This window comes from Sciurus vulgaris, assembly GCF_902686455.1.
Source record: "Sciurus vulgaris genome assembly, chromosome: 10".
NCBI classification, from domain to species: domain Eukaryota; kingdom Metazoa; phylum Chordata; class Mammalia; order Rodentia; family Sciuridae; genus Sciurus; species Sciurus vulgaris.
Genome location: NC_136470.1, coordinates 78,159,796 through 78,175,946, shown reverse-complemented (window position 1 = coordinate 78,175,946; position 16,151 = coordinate 78,159,796). Strand labels below are relative to the sequence as shown.

Genomic DNA, 16,151 nt, shown 5'->3' with positions numbered 1-16,151 from the left:
AAGTTAAAGATCAGCCTAGGAAACTTAGCTTGTACCTGTCCATCCAGAAAAATGTGGGATCAGGCAGCAAGCGGGTACTGGGGATGTAGCTGAGTTGTGGAACATTTGCCTAGTGTGTTCAAATTCTGGCTTCAAGCCTCAGTACTGGAAATATATATATATGAAATATCTTAGTTTTGCAAAATTTACAAAAATGTGTAGTATGTGAACACATTGCTAGGTACTTACACAGAAGTAAGGACACCTGTGTAAGTGTGGGGCCTTGAAGTCTACATTTCTCCATGTTCCTTCCAGGTGACCTCTAGCTGACTGTGCCCTTGGACAGAAGGCCTCTGTTCATTCTAAGGCAGTTGCTGTGCAGAACTCTCTTTGTTCTAGTCATTGCTCTCTGTGCCTACAAGTGCTAACACCTTGGCTCTAGATCCAGTGTACTGCAGTATTCTTTATGGTTTCCCTACTTCCACATCCTCCTGGAACCATTTCATTTGGATGCGCCCTTTGTTCCTTGTTGGGACCCTGACAGGTCATCCATCCCTCCTCCCCAACAAGCATCTTCCCATCTTCATGCAACCTCAGGTCCATTCATTGTTCTGAGCCTTGGCTTACCCTATCTCCCTGCCTGAAATGCAGTCCTGAGCAAATTCTACCTATCCTTTCAGGCCCAGCTCTAGTCTGTCCTCCTCCTGGGCAGTGTGGTTCTCAGGAAGACCTGAAGGGTTAATGGACATCAGAGTTTTAACCAAGCAGTGTCTGTCTTGCAGAAGCTCCAGAGCAGAGAGGGGTTTCTGGAGATATTGATTTCATAATTAACTCTCAGAGAAGGAGGCTTTTTAAGACATCTTTCCTGGAGACCAGAATCACTGCTTAGCCTACTACTTAGAAACTGTCAAAGTGAGGAAGGTTCCTTCCCTCCCCTGGGTGAGTGAACTAGGATTCCCTGGGTCTGTGAGTGTGGGAGTGATTAAAAGGGAGACTGGCCACATGCCCTGCACAAATCATTTCCAGCCACTGTGCCTGAGGGGTTCTGCAGGAATGCAGGGTAGGGCACAAATGCAGCCTTCTCCCTGGGCCTGTTTTAGAGAAGAAAATAATGTCAGACCTAGAGGAGGGAGTTTCTGAGAGTATAATGGAGAGAACAGCAATAATGCCAAAGGAAGCAGAACTCAGGTCTCCTTCTCTCCGGCTCTGCGAAGCACCTCATGCAGAATGAGATGGGAAATAGCCCTCTCTGTTAATGGGAACGAGTTAATGGCCACCTCCTAGAAAAGGAGGCCAGGAAAGGAGCAAGGAAGGAGTGGGCTTCTGGTCTTTTCTCCAGAAGGCAGAGCAGCTGGGAGAAGCTTCACTGGCTACCCCATAGGAGATGGCATGGGGCCAGGTAAATTCCTGGTGTAGAAAAAATGGGTATAAGATTTTGGCAAAGAAGAGGTTCTTGTCACCAAGAATGCAGGAAATCTGCTTAGTATTGGGGAAACTTCAGAAATAACAGACCCAAAATGTAGGGATTTTCAAACCAGGAAATTCCCCAGATAACTGGGGAATATGTGCTGTGGTTTAAATCTGTCCATCCAAAATTCATATTTGGAATTTTAACTCCTCAGTGTGTCACTGTTGGGAGGTGGGACTATTGTAAGGGATTTAGAGCATGTGGTACAGCCCTCCTGGATAATTCTCCAAAAAGAGACCTCTTACTCTCATGGGAATGGATCAGTTGCAGGGACAGCAGTTGTTATAAAGCACCGCCACCTCACCTGTTTTGTCTCTTTTGCACAGGCCCACTTACCCTTCTGCTTTCCACCATGAAATGAAGCATCATGAAACCCTTACCAGAAGCTGCGTAGATGTCACCAAAGTACTCTTTGATTTCCCAACCTCCAGAACTGTGAGCCAGAATAAAATCTTTTCTTTATAAATTACCCAGACTCTGATATCCTGTTATAGCACCAGAAAATAGACTAAGACAGTATACCTATCTATAGGTAAGGAAGTAATTGATTACCTCTTGACTCTCTACATAACAGCATGTGGGGCTGAGGGATGATGGTGATGACCCTAGTCAGTAGGAAAAAAAAAAAAAAATATATATATATATATAATACATATGTGTATGGATTACACACACATAATGTATGTTATATATGTGTATATATAGTATGTATATATGTTACACATATAGCACACACATGCTACATGTGTGTATATATCCATATGTGTGTACAGAGCATATATTTACATATGTATATGTACATATATATATATCATAGACAATGGACTATAATATTAAATATTAGTGGAAAGAGCATACAAGGTTGACCACAGGCAACAGATCTGTGAAGACCAGTCTCCATGTCTAAAACCTTGGCCTCCAACAAATCAACTTTTCATTCTGAGCCTCAGTGTTCTCATCTGTAAAATGAGATAATTGGACTAGATGATCTTTACTGTTTTCTCTAATTATAAAAATTCTATACTTCTAGTAACACCACGTCATTGAGAGAGTAAATCATTTTTGGTTCTTCAAGTAAGTGTGTTTATTCTCCTCTGAGCAACTTGGAAACAAAGCCAGGGGGTAAGAGTACATGGCCCCTCATCTCCATTCTGCCTCTTCCATCTGTGCCAGCTTAGGCGTAATTTGTGATGCTTCTCCGAACCTCAGTTTCAGGAAATCACACAGAGGGCATTGCCTGATCACTTCCCCAGAATCACATGGTCAGATCTGGTTTCTCATTCTGCTTTCTGATACAAAATCAAAACTTCGTTGAGTCTCAGCATGTCAGCTCCAGCTGAGGAAACACGTGTTTCTGAGCCTTCTTCCCTGGGCACCCTATCCCACATAAACATTTGTCATCATATATTCTGACTCAGAACACACCTCAAAGTATAATTCCCTGGGGCTTAAATGGAGCAGAAAGACGCCAAGGATGAAAGTTCTTGGGGTTTCCTACATTTGGCCTCTCATCACCTTCTTAAGCTGAGTCTAAGTCCCTGTCCCTGTTCTTCCCCAGGGGTGGTTCAAGATTGACAGAACAGTCAGGTACAATTACAATCGCTGTAATCCCAGCGGCTTGGGAGGCTGAGGCAGGAGGATCGAGAGTTTGAAGCCAGCCTCAGCAACTCAGTAAGGCCCTAAGCAACTTAGCAAGACCCTGTCTCTAAATAAACATTACATAAAGGGCTGGGGATGTGGCTCAGTGTTAAGTGTCCCTGGGTTCAATCCCTGCTATCAAAGAAAAAAAAAAAAAAAAAAAAAAAGATTGGCAGAACAGTCATAGGACCACTTGGGGGAGGAAAAGACCCTATCTCCTTCTGGCAGTTTTCCATGACCCTGAATTCTGGAACCAGAAACAGCTGTCCATTGAGTCTCAACCCCTCAGACTGGAATCAGTCCACCCTTAATACCAATATTTTTGGTAACAGAACATGGGACAAACTTCCCGTAAACTTGGGAGCAGGAGAGAAGGATCTTTCACCAGGAAACAGGCGGAACAGGGAAGGCCTGGAGGCACTGTCTCAAAGCACTGACTGTGGATCAGGCAAAACCCAAGCATGATTCTCATTTGATCACATTTTAGGTGTGTGACCTCGTGTACATTACTTAATTTCTCCGAACTCCATTTTCTCCTTTATTGATACCTCCCAGCATGATCATGAGTTTTACACATGATATCCATAGAGCAGTGATCTTAGTGCAATGGCTGGCATGTAACTGGGGCTCAATACATTTTAGTTCCTTCCCCTTCCCCTTCTTTTCAATAAATACTATGAGAAAAGTGACAAGCCATCAACTCTTAGCTCTGTAGCATCATCATGGATCCATTGTATCAGACCTGTACCAGCTCTCCAGCCTATTATCATCCCCCATACTCCCAACCCTCTCTGATCTGGCACTCGGAACCACCCACCGAGAACCCACAGTTCTCTGCCTGGATCACCTCCTCCCCACCCCCATCTCTACCTCAGTCAGTTTCATTTTTCAAGGCCCAGTTCAAACACCATGTTATGTGGGAAGCCCTCCCCGATCCTAACCAGAAGGAGCAGCATTGCTTCTGAGTCGCCACCGCTCTCGCTCAACCTCGCGTCATGTTTCCCCTCTACTATACAGAAGTAGGACTACTGTTTCTACCCCCCGCGTCTCCAGCAACCCAAGCTCTCTGACAATGATGAATGCTGTCCATGCATCATCTTGGAAGCCCTCGGGAGAGTGCCCTGCACAGAGCAGAAACTCAGCAACTATTATTGACTCAATAAGTGAATGGAGATGGATTTATTTGAGGTAGAAGATGAGAAAGATAAACTGTAGATCTTCAGAGAGGGAACAGAAAAGGGAAGTCACACTATTTGCATACCTGTTGTATAAGGTGGACCTTGTGACCGCTGAGTCACAGAGGTAGAGAATGAAATGAAGCTCACGGAAGCAAAGGCCTGATGTTAGGGGCACAGTTATGAACCGAGCACTGCTCCCAGGGTTTGCACATGTCATTTCATTTACTATTCACAGCAACTATTATGAAGTACTGTTAACCTTTTTTTATGGATAAAGAAACTGAGGCTCAAAGAAGTTATGTAGATAACCTAAGTTTACAAAGATGGGGAGGACTAAATGTATCCACTGCATCTCAGATGTGCACCATTGGTGGGTTTTTTATTTTCTACAACTGATTATTTGTCCTCTAGAATCCCAAATCCCACTGAAGAGCAGAAGCAAACTAAAACTTGTGAAGTCAAAGATCTCATAGGATGGGGCGGGGGGGCAGTCGGAATAAAAGGTTTTCTATTTTTCTTTTCATTTATCTCTATTTCTTTTAAACAGGTATTCAAATAGTTCAAGGTGCAACGTTCTACCAGGACTATTTTTCTCTAAATGTTGCCACTCCTCCATTCTCCCCAATCCCAAGAAACCTGGTCCTCATTCTGTTCCAGTTCCTGCTATTCTAAGTGGAGGGATCCCAAATGTGCCTGCTCAGGTCCTGCTTCATACCTGCAAGGAAAGCCTGTGGAGAGGCTTGTGGTCTGCTCCTGGCTGAACTGGGGGCCCAGTAAGCACCTGGTGTTCCCTCCCTCTCTCCTTCCCGCTGCTAGCTCAGCAACACCCAGGTTTCCCTAACGCAGCAGGCCTAAGGGCTCAGCCTGTCCCTGGTGGCATGAGCAGTCCTCCTCATAGCCTGTACTATGGGTCACCTTTGCCAGAGAAGCCCATGGTGGACCTGCTGGCTCTGGCTCTCAGGGTTCTTCTGCACTTCCTACAGGAGCCCTCAGGAAATCATGGGCCAGGCTATATAGCACCAGGTAAGGGCCAGTCCTGCCTCAGACTCTTCTCTGCTCCAGGAGGTCACCCCAGGTCCTTATGGGGCCATCTACAGGGCAGTCCAAGCAGTCTCCTCCTGAGTGGAGGGATTTTTGTCTTTCTTTTCTTGTGTGTGTGTGTGTGTGTGTGTGTGTGTGTGTGTGTGTGTGCGCGCGCGTGTGTGTTTTGTATACACTAGGTAAACACTCTACCACTGATCTGTACCCCCAGACTCCCCCTGGAATTTCTTAAACAGGATGGGGTATAAACTGCCTCAGAAATTCCCAACTAAACTGACTTCTAATCCTTTCCTCCAGAGTTCAGTCTGGCCTGGACACAGTGTCTTCCCACTTACCTGTCTCCTTCCCTTTTCTCATCACCTCCCACTCCCAACCTACCCCTCTCCCTTCACCTCCCCACCACCATGTCAAAAATGCTTTCTTTCCCTTCCATTCTGTGACGGGGATGTTCCTTGTTCTCTTTGCTGAGATCTTGTCATTTTTTTCTTTCCTGGAGCCATCGCGGCAGAATGGCAAGGAAATTTATAAAGGAAGTGTTTGGAAAAACATTATTCTTGTTTCACCTGTAGCACTAGGAAGTAAACGCAATTGTGCCCCACTGTAAAGCAAAACTTTACGTTTTCTTCTTCTAGTACTGGGGATTGAACTCAGGGGATAATAATGCACTTTGATTGATACCACTGAATCCCAGTCCTTTTTATTTTTTGAGACAGGTCTTGCTAAATTGCCCAGAGTAGCCTCAAATTTGCAATTCTGCTTCAGTGTTCCAAGTAACTGGGATTATAGGCATGCCCAGTTCTAAAGTTTTACTCTTAACTACCATATTAAATACCCTAATCCCGCAGAACTAGAGTATTGGGATTTGAACCCAGGTCTAATCTTAATCTCACCATCCAAGTTTTTCTATTTAACCATTTTTCTCTTTCACTTTCTACCAATAACCCTTGCACCTGAAATATCCTGGGGTCTGCATTCCATACAGCCAGAGCACCAGCTTCCATATCCTTCCCCCACTGCAAGCCCACAAGAATCTCCAGTGTTGACTCAAGAGTGCTTTAGGAGTACAAACGCAAAACATCTTTCTCTGAAAGCCCGTGCACGTTTACTTCCCTGCTTTGGATCACTTAAAGCAGACTTGAGTGGCCTTTTAATAGGTTTGTTTTGTGGTTGGTTTATTCCTCTGATGGGTGAGTGGATTTCACTTAGCTGTGTAAAGAAGAAAGGCAGTTTGTGAGCCAAGTGGAGCAGCAGATGTCAGACCAGGCTGACGGATGCCGAAATTTCCCACGGGCCTCAAAACCCTCTTGAGCAACTTACTAGGCTGGTTTGGTGCACATTTACTTTTAGTTTGGTTTCCCTTAGCTATTCAAGACCTATTTATTCACTTAAAAAGTTGCATCATCTTGACAAGCTCAAAGCAATTAAGAGATTTCAAGTTGCTGTGGCTATTTTATATTAACAAGGTGGAAGAATGACATTGACTTTCTTTACTAGGAAATAGAAGTAGAGAGCTGAGGCAGTTTCCAAGATCATTCTGATCAAAATAAACTATACTAGCCCAAAATATGTTGGGGGTCATAATTTTTAAATAGAGGGAAAATAATGCACTTTTTTTTTTTTTTTTTTTTGGTACCAGGAGTTGAATCCAAGGGCACTTTACACTGAGCCACATCCCCAGCCCTTTTTATTTTTCATTTTGAGACCATCTTGCTAAGTTGCTGAGGCAGGTCTCGAACTTGTATTCCTCCTGCCTCAGCCTCCTAAGCTGCTAGGATTACAAGTAAGAACCAATGAGCCCATCTGTGCACCTTCTTAATTACTTCAGTTCTTTGCTATTGACTGAGAGAAACAGTCTAAGAACTTAATTTGGACAGTACACTTGATCTTAGCCAAAAGGCTGAGAAGCTGTAAGAACTTAATTTAGTAAACATTTATTAAGTTCCTGATGCACAAAAGGGAAGTCCTGGGCAGGTCAGAGCTTTGATTACAAAGACAGCAAAGACATGATCTTGTACCTCATGTGGTTTCTGGTTTTTGGGAACAGATGCAAGATGAGGTGTCTATTTCCCTTAAGAAATTCCTCCCTGCCTCCACCCTGCCCCCTCCCCTATTTCATGGTTTCTTAGAAAGGCTGGTTCACAAGCCCTTTCTCCCTGTCCCTTCCTGCTTTTGCTTCCTGCTTAAACTACTTGCACGTCTTAGTCTTGTCTTACTGGGGTTGTCATATTTCATAAATAAGAAATGGGAACATATTTATAGTAAATATATATTTCTATCTGAATTCAATCTAACTGGGTCACTGTATTTTACCTGACAACTATTTCTTACTCTAGTTGTCTGCCAGCTCTAACCTAGCAACTCTATCTTCCTTTTTGAAATGATCTCCTTTAGCAGATGTGATATGAACTGAACCAGTTGTTCTTGGTCTTCCTCCTTCCCCTTGGACCACCCCTCAGACTCTTTTACAGCTTCCTCTTCCTCTCCATGATTCTTAGATTACCCCAGAGCTCCAGCCTCTATCCTTCTCTCTTCCTTACTCTTCCCAGGACATCTTCAACAGTCATAGAACTTGGCCCAGGTGGCATCTGCCCTTTTGTGTCTACTTCTAGCCCAGGGAACACACTTACCCACACTCACTCCAAATCCCTACTCGGTTGTTTCACAGGTTCCTCAAACTCAGTGTGTTGCAAATTTTACCCATTTGTTCCTTTTCCATTCCTGTTCTCCCAATCTCTGAAAATTTACCACTTCCACTCATTCACCACCCCTATCAGAAAACCAGCAATTGCTCTATCCTCTCCCCAACACACATCTCTATTGTCTCCTTGTAGAATGGATGCTGTCTTCTAAAGATCTCTCATTTATCACTGCCCACTCTCTGACACTGCCCTATCATAGGCCATCATTATCTTTTACCTAGACCCTTGGTTTAGCTCCTAATCAGTCTGTACCTCCATTCTAGCTCTCCAGTCATTTTCCTCACTGTCCCGAGGGATGTGCTGGCACAAAGTCATATTATACCCTTCCCTTGCTTCATTGTTTCCTCATAAACCACTGGGTAACCTGATGAATGATACTCTTCACTACTTGGTAAATGTTCTCCATATCCAAGCTCATGTGCTGACACAGAATAACCCCAGTCATACTGGAAATCTATTCTGCCCCAAGCACTGGGTAGGTCTCAGAGTCTGGTTTTGTACAGGTCAGGGTACTTTCTGCAATGTACTCCTATTTATACTTGAAACCATGGAAAGCAATTCATCCTCCCATTCTCAAGCCAAGCTCTGCCTCCTTGCAAGAAAAAGTGGCAGGTGGGGAGGAGGAACTGCATCCACCATGCTGTGCTCCTCTGGCCACCAGTGTCTAGGGGCTTGTGCTAATCTCTGTTAGAGAACTCCACACAGTAACAATCTGTGTGCAAGACTTGGATTTACTGTAATAGTTTGCACATTAGACCAGACCCTGAGCTCCTTGAACACAGGGACCATATCTTTTGTTTAGTCTGGTCTTAATAATATTTAGAACTTTTAAAAGTCTGGAAGGATACAGAAACTTATAAAACCAACACCTGTGTTCATTCGCCCAGAGTTGACCACCATTAATATTTTGTTGTTTTGCTTCCAACTTTCATCCCAGTTTCATTTCCCAGAAGCAAAACTGGGAAAGAAAGAAACAGACATAGGGGACCGAGAGTGAGTGTTCAAGAAGTGTTGGGGTGGCCTGGGGGGTGCAATCTAGAGGAGTGGGAAGTGTGCCAAATAGAATCAGTTCAAATCATTCTTTTTTTAATTTTAAAAAAATTTTTTTTTTAGTTATTGGTGGACTTTTATTTATTTATTTATATGCAGTGCTGAGAATTGAACCCAGTGCTTCACACATGCTAGGCAAGTACTCTACCACTAAGCCACAAACTCAGCCCCAAAGCATTCTTTAATGGGCTTTGAAATCACCTTTTTCTTTAAAATGTCCATTTTTTCCAGAGAGTGATCACACACTGAGCTGGTGGCAAACCGAAAGCATTAAGCAAAAGAAAATCTTATTTTATTGTGGTTTTGGCATAGAAAAAAATACTTTACAATCCTGGCACTATATACAGTTTGTTTCAGTGCTTATTTTAAAACTCTCTACAAGCCTGGAAGTCTATGCACCAAAATGCTAATTGTGATTATCTTTGAAGGGTGCAACTGCAGGCTTTTTTTGGTCTTACCTGTGTTTTTTTAAAGATAATGAAGAAGAGAGAAGATGCTTTGAAAAACACTTCCAAAGTAATATTCAAGGAAAGATCTTTTGAGAAATTTTTTTTCATTTGAAGATTTGAAGAGAGAAAGATTATTTGTTGATAGCCTAAAATTTAAAGCTTTAATTTAATGAGATCTCCTTCTATCCAGATTATGGATTAATTGTCCCGTCCCGCCAAGGCAGCAGGCAGCTGAGCTCAAATCACATGCCAATACATTCACCCCCAAACAATCACTGAAGAAGCTATAACACACAGAAAGTGCACAATGGTTAAAAATAATAAACAAATGGAGCTTCTGTGTTTTCTTGCTGAGAACAAGGGCCTATTCTTTTAGTCTTTATAATGAAATAGTGAGACTCTGTGGAAAAAATGCAGCCGTTAGTGAATGATCTAAGTGAAGCATTGCAAATATGTCATAGAATCTGACACCTTCTGACTTCACCTATGACTGTCTCAGAATGAAGGGCTGGTGGCAATCAAACATCCAGTGGGCCTCTGGATACGTAAGTGACCATTCAGAGAAATAAAATTTCATTTCTTTTTTTTTTTTTTTTTCAAAATCAAGTTCCCAAATTTTGTTTTAAAAACAAAGGTATTTCATAATGAAAAAATTCTTTATTTGATGTTTTCTGCATATGCTACTTAAAGAAAGGTGGTACTTTCCCCCCTAAAGGTAGCATACCTATTCCAGGGCAGATTACAGTTGATAGAACAGTTTATAAAGCCTTACAAATTTCCCTTTTGAAAGCAGAACACCTTTCTCCACTTTAGTTAGTGCCATGCATTTGGCATAGAATCTCAAAACAAAATGCCCCATTTGGTTTCTTGGAGTCAAATGTTCACTTCCGTTTAGTCGTTTTAGTTTCCCTTGCTGCCTGAGGCAAGAGATTTGTGCTGAGACTTGCTATTTGCGCATCCAAATGAATGGTGGGGATAGTTTTTGGCAACCCCTGCACTAGCCAGTTCTGAAATACCTTTTTAGTGAGTCATCAGACATCCACATTTCCCTGAGGAAGCTTTCCTGGATGACTTGGCAGGACACCATAGGTGCAACCAAACAGCAGGTATGAAATGGAAGAATTTGTGGTGGTAGTTGTGTTTGATGGGCAGTGAACTGAAAATGGCAGGTCAGCCTGCCAGTCTCCATCCCAACAAATGACCTTTAGAGAGGTAATCTTCTATTTTCTGGGCCTCTTAGTAACAGATATCATGTTGAATTTTGGTGATTAGAAGGAAATGATTGGCAAGGGTTCATTCATTCAATCAGTCAATCAGTTCAAATCTTTATTGGGCATCTACAATGTGTTAGGCATTAATAGATGCAAATAATTTTACACAGAATAGAAAGTCAGACATGTGAAAGTATTTCATAATGTACAATGAGTTTTCATTTGTGTTGCCTCAAAGAAGATAAAAACAGGCATGGTCCCTGCACTCAAAAAGTTTATACTCTAAAACAAGTTTATGATTTAATAGGGGACCATATTAGTTAGATTTTTGTCGCTATAACAAAACACCTAAAGCAAGCTACTTATGAAGAAAACAGGGATTTTAGAACACAATTTTGAAGGTTCAAAGTCCAAGATTGGATGGCCCCTATTTAACAGCAGAGGGCATCATTTCATGATGGGCAGGGGGCGGGGTAAGGGCGTGGCAGGGAAGCATCACCTTGCCAAATAGGAAGTCAGGAGAAAAGGAGGGGCCAGGTTTGTTCCTTTTATAACAGTCTTCTTATGGAAACTATACAGAGGTCACAGAAGAACTGTCTTATTCCCTTCCAAGGATAGTACCCTCAAAGACCCAAGCAACCCATCTCTTAATGGTTCTACCACCTCCCAGTAGCATCACCCTGAGTACTAAGCTTCTAATACAAGGACTCTTGGGAGACAAACTACATTCAAACCAAAGCAGGAAAATAAAACGTGGATAAATTATTATGTTAAAGCAAAATATAATACATGTCACACACAAAAAAGGGCAAGTCCCTGACCAACTACCAGAGAGTCCTATGCCAGTGATTTCACAGTTCAGAGAGTCAAAAATGGAGGAAGGTCATATCCAGCATTGGTTCTGGCTGAGTCTGAGCAAGACCTATACAGTAGAATTTAGATATGTGAATATGGAGGATAGAGTGTCTGTACTTTTAGCACCTTTGAAATATATAAAGGTCTTCTCTTTTGATTTTTGGTTCAACATCTTCTTCAGGATGATGTGAAAAACAATTTATCTGCCTTTGCAGCATCTGTACTTTGAAACTTAGGAACATTTGGGGGACTTAAAAGATAATCATGGCAAATAGTTCCTGTGAAATTAAACCTATTGACCACAGGTCTATAAAACAGCACAATTTAGTGACAAATTTTTTTTAAAAGGGATAAGTGACAGATCTCAATGGCTTAGATCTTCACTTAGTCCTAAAATTTACAATTATTTAATACAATCTCACAAAGATTCATCATGCTGCCTAAGGAATGACACTTCCACAGGCTAAAAGAGTTAATTATTCAGTAAACACTTTTTATTTAAATTCTTTAATGTGTCAAATATTCTAATATGGTACAGAACGAGTTTTTGCCTTGGTAATGAATATCAGTGAATTTTTCCTCTGGTGATTCAATATCTTGTAGTGTCTCAATTTCTGATTCTGGATGCCAGTTGCCATAGAATAGGACTGAGATAAGAAAGTCATAGGTAATTGAGACGAATGTGTACCGACATCAGAAAGTCCCTTGAAAACCAGTTACTCACTAAATCTCCTCTGCGGTGTGTCTGTGTGTGATTCTTTCTTCAAAAAAGAATTTTAAAATAAGGATTCATTAGGAAGACTGATTAGTCTGGTATTTCACATCTCTTATTTTGCACATAATGAATAACATTCATTGGATTTTCATGATTCTTGTGTCCTGATTGTCGGTGTACAAGAAGCTAAAGTCCTGCCTTAGAAAGTCTTTCACATTCATACAGCAAGAAAAATTAGGGACCTTGCCCAGTTTTGACACAGCCTTTCTTATTCAATGGATTGAAATAAACAAAAAGCATGCCTCTTAAGAACATACAAAAATCTGAAGTCTTTGATCAAATACAAATATAAATTTGTCATATTTATTGCTAGATAATCATTTCAAATTTTTAATCACCAAAATAAATAATTACCATTGGTAATCAAAAGTCACATAGAATGAATTTTGTTTCAATGGGTCAGAACACTTCCGTGAATCTCTGTGATGAGGCAGAAATGAAGACGAGAAGCAAACTAAAGTCTCCTGACAAATATAGAAAATGTGTTGCGCACTGCATGAGTGTGTCCATGTTTTTCTGTTTCCATCTGGATCCTTTTCAGTGTGATTACTTATTTTTAGGTTGGCATTTTACAAGGAAGATGAAATGGCTGCAGGAAATGATGTGAAAGGTTAAGAAGATGGATGAGGAGTGTAAGTCATGAGCAGTCATGGGGGGAAATGTAGCCTTCATTTTATGTTCAATATTTTTCTTAAGAAAACTTGATATCCATATTTCTGCTAAATCTATGTCCTTGAACCCTATAAACTCAAGTGCCTAAGTCACAGTGTAAAGGATTATAAGAGAAAGTGTGACATTTGAAGACACAGAACATAGGGAAAGCAGTACAACAAAATAAAAAAGTCGGAACAGGGCCCCCAAACAGATTTATGCATTGTTTTAAAGGCCTGGAGTCATGTGGGAGAAGGAAACGTGAACAAGAGCAAGGGGCAATTTGTCTGTGTTATGGGAAACCCAGACAACCTACTAAGGCTGAATTGCATGATCTCCAAAATAGTTTTGAGCAAAGAAGCCCTTAGAATTTACATAAATGTTTACTATTTGCCTGACATCTTGAGTAGTCCAAGATATTTTTAGAAAACTTCATGGTCTCTTAACTCCTTTATGGAGTAAATAACCAATTAAGCAGTCAGTTCTGCCTGTGCCTTTTAAACAGATCTGCAGGGGCCCAGGCACAGACAAGGGCCACAGGTGCCTCCCTGTTTCGATGTCCCTCTTGTCTTTGAGCCATGCCAATTCTGCTTCCTTCTGTCTGTCTGTCTGTCTGTCTGTCTCTGTCTCTGTCTCTCTCTCTCTCTCTCTTTGTATTGGGGATTAAACCCAGGGGCACTTAACCACTGAGTCACATCCCCAGCCCTTTTTCTGTTTTATTTTGGGACAGGGTCTCACTGAGTTGCTTAGGGAGGGACTCGCTCAATTGCTAGGGCTGTCTTTGAACTCCCTATCCTTGTGTCTCAGACTCCCAAGCTGCTGGGATTAAAGGCGTGTGCCATGGTGCCGGCTCCCTTTTGCTTCTTGATTCCTGGTTTCCCTTGGGTTCCATACCTGACTTCTGGATTGGGTTTGGTATTCACTCATCTGTAACTGAATCCACACTCTCAGTCAGAACTTCAGCTCATGTTCACCCTTTAACATCTTCCCACTACAGACAGCTGCAGGTCTTTCTGGACCCCCCACACAGATGCAGCCTCAGCCAGGTGCCTTTGTCCTTGTTGAAACAGAAGTCCAGCAATAGTCACGATTTTTATTTTCTATGGATGCAGTGGCACTTTTCCTTCCTTGCCTGGGCCATCCCCGTGCCTGGAATTGGCCCTATACACTGATCTGTCTCTAAACAAACACAACCTTCCTGCACTGAGAAGACAATGTAAAGGCTGGTCAGTTCCTTCCCCTTTTTGTGCTTCTTTCCCCCTCCTTCCTTATGTTTGTTCCTTCCAAAAACCTTTACTGATCTCTTCCTGTGAGTGAAGCCCTATGCCAACTGCTAGAATTATAAAGATACCATCCCCACCCTCTTTAAATGCACATTCTAGTAGCTTCTGCCTTGAAGAAATAAGACCAATCAAGTACCACATATTCATAGACTTGTTCAACATTTTTGGATTTCTGCCTTTGTTTAATATGGAAAAGAATATGAGTTCATTTGTTCTTTATCTCCTACAAGCAGCTTAATTAAAAGCATTTCGTTTCTGAGGAAAAAAATGTCTTAAAGAGCCATAAACTAACCAACCCAACCTGAGTTCTCCAACAGAGTTTTTCATCTACATTTTTATATTTGTTTATTAATTTTAAAATTTCTGAAAATTTAAAATGAGTATAGACTCACAGGAAGTTGTGAACATAATGTATGAAGTTCCTTATGTCCGACATCTTCCAAAGGTGACATCTTATATGACTACAGTACAATATCCAAACCAGGAAACTGACATTGGTACAATTCTGTTAAGCACCAGTGTTTACATGCACTGATTTTGGGGGGTGTATAGTTCTATGCAATTTGACCCCATGTATGGATTATACAACCACCACAATAATCAGGATACAGAACTATTCTATTACCACAAAGAAACTCCCTGTGCTACCTGTTTATAGTCATGCCTACCTAACATGTCCCTGTCCCCTGATGACCACTAATCTGCTCTCCATCTCCATACTTGTGTCGTTTGAAGATTTACATAAATGGAATCAAAGAGTATGCTATCTTTTGAGATTGCTTTTTATCTCTACTTACAATACCCTTAGGTTCCTTCCAAGTCGTATCAATAGCTCACTCCTTGTACTGCTGAGTAATACGCCATTGTAGGAATGGACCAGTCTCTGTAGCCATTCAGGCACTGAAGAACATTTGTGTTATTTCTAGTTTCTTGCTAATATGAATAAATCTGCTATGGATACTCACAAAGAGGTTTTGTGTGAATATAAATTTTATTTCTCTGAGATAAATGCCCAAGAGTAAAGTTGCTGAGTATAGTAAGTGCATGCTTAGTTTTATAAGAAACAGACTGTTTGATAGCTTTTCATAAACAGCAACTTTGTTGAAGTACAATTGAATAAAAGAAACTGCTGGTATTAAGAGTGTACAGTTTTACAAGTTTTAACCAAAGAATATACTCTAAAACCATCACCAAAATAAAGACAATTAACAAATCCTTTAAACTCCCCACCACCTAAATGTTTCCTCATGACCCTTTGTAATCCCTTGCCTGCCACCCCCCAACTCTTCCTAAGGCAATCACTGATCTTGTTTCTATCATTATAGATTCGTCTTTAGTTTCTAAAATTTGATATAAATGAGATCATGCTCTTGAGGGGACAGGGTCTGCCTTCTTTCACTCAGCATAACTATTTTGATATTCATCCATGTTGTCATGTATCAATAATTAATGCCTTTTATTGCTGAGAACTATTCCATTATATTGATAAACAGGTTAAGTTTGGATCCCTTATCCAAAATGCTTCTGGACCAGAAGCATTTTAGATTTTAGAACTGTTTGAATTTTAAAATATTTGCATATATATAATGAAATATCTTGGGGATGGGAATCAAATAAAAACATGAAATTCATTTATGTCTCCTATGTGCATAGCCTAAAGGAAATTTTACAGGATATTTAATGTACCTGTGTTTTGGCTCTGACCCATCACATGATGCCAGGTGTAGAGTTTCCTACTTGTGGCATAATATCAGCACTCAAAAAGTTAGGGATTTTGAAACTTTTCAAATTTTCAACTTTTGGATTATGGATGTTCAACCTATACCACAATTTGTTTATCCATCCTTCTGTTGATGAACATTTTGAGTTGTGTT

At 41.2% G+C, this 16,151-nt stretch overlaps 1 long non-coding RNA gene across 1 annotated transcript; it reads left to right on the top strand.

Annotated features, from left to right (window-relative positions):
- The first annotated feature begins 9,935 nt into the window (after positions 1-9,935).
- Positions 9,936-14,602, top strand: LOC306670754. Its single transcript, XR_013766492.1, has 3 exons — positions 9,936-10,047; positions 12,904-12,975; positions 13,992-14,602. It is a non-coding gene; the product is annotated as an uncharacterized lncRNA (long non-coding RNA).
- Positions 14,603-16,151: the final 1,549 nt, after the last annotated feature.